This window comes from Gracilinanus agilis, chromosome 1 (genome assembly GCF_016433145.1).
Source record: "Gracilinanus agilis isolate LMUSP501 chromosome 1, AgileGrace, whole genome shotgun sequence".
Taxonomy (NCBI): Eukaryota; Metazoa; Chordata; class Mammalia; order Didelphimorphia; family Didelphidae; genus Gracilinanus; species Gracilinanus agilis.
Genome location: NC_058130.1, coordinates 424143884 through 424144969, shown reverse-complemented (window position 1 = coordinate 424144969; position 1086 = coordinate 424143884). Strand labels below are relative to the sequence as shown.

General features: G+C 61.8%; 1 protein-coding gene across 1 annotated transcript in view; it reads left to right on the top strand.

Moving 5' to 3' along the window:
- Window positions 1-234: 234 nt before the first annotated feature.
- The window catches only part of LOC123252464 (tubulin polymerization promoting protein), a 41455-nt gene continuing 40603 nt past the window's right edge, over window positions 235-1086 (top strand). Inside the window, exon 1 of the mRNA XM_044681766.1 lies at window positions 235-300. The gene's annotated coding sequence lies outside the window, so the exon portion shown is untranslated. The remainder of the gene's footprint in view (window positions 301-1086) is intronic.

Here is a 1086-nt window from a genome sequence, read left to right as displayed (position 1 = left end):
AGCCAGATCAGGAAAGGGGACGGGGATTGTTCGCCGCAGGGCGGGGCGAGAAGCATCTCGCCCAATGAGAAAAGTGGGTGGGGGACCGAGAAGGCATCCAGAGACCAATGGATGAGAGGGGCGGGGCGTTGGTGGTGTTGGGGCGGGGCCCGGGCGCCGGTGGCTGTGGCTGGGCCACTGGGCAGAGTCGGGGAGCTGCTGCCGGGTGGGGACTGGGGTGTCGGGTAGCCCCGGAGGACTAGGAGGAGGAGGAGGAGGAGGAGGCGGCGCCGCTGCTCCCGTAGCTGCTTTCCCCCTTGGGTAAGTGGCGACGGCTAGGTTCTCGAAGGCAGGGGCAGGTCCGGCCAAAGGTTGTCTCCAGGATTCGAGCGTCACTTGGGGGGACAAGATGGGGTGCTGCTTGGAGAGCCCCACGGTCCTGTCCCTGGGACCCCTTCCTCAGGGGATCTCCCCTTTATGCACCGGGCATGCACACCACGATGGAGCACCGCCTGCACCCTTAGCCTTGGCACCTGCGCCAGCTTGAGGATGGTGCATTGGCCAGCCCTGCTGACTGAGCTGAGGCTGCGTATTTGGGGGAGGGGAGTGCTGTGGGGGTCCCAGTTACCGCAGGCAGGGATGTTGGAGTGGGGTGGGCTAAGTGCTAGCGATGGAGGTCTTTTTTCAGACCTTCAGTCGTGTGGATGGGCCTGAGCATTGCACCTGGACCTGTGGCACCTCCAGCCCTCCTTCCCCAACCCCCCACTCCCCTGGGGCTTGAGTACCCGGAGCTCAGGGAGATGGCATCATTGCCTGTAACCCTTTGGGGAGACATCACTGAGGCGCCCTGTCTGGAGAAGCAGACCTGACGCAGCTGGAAGGGTGCAATCTTGGAAGGTCCAAATGCTGAGGTTCTAAATCATCTTTTCTTCCTTCTCTTTTTCACCTCCCCCGCTCCTTAGTCTGACACAGACCCTGCTCCATCCTTCAAATAGGGACCCATTTCTGCTCTCCTTCTTTTTTGATCCAAGGAAGCTGGTGGTGTAGGTAGAGAGACTGCGCCAGCCAGAAGCTCCTGAGTTAAAGATTGCGGGGGGGGGGGGGGGG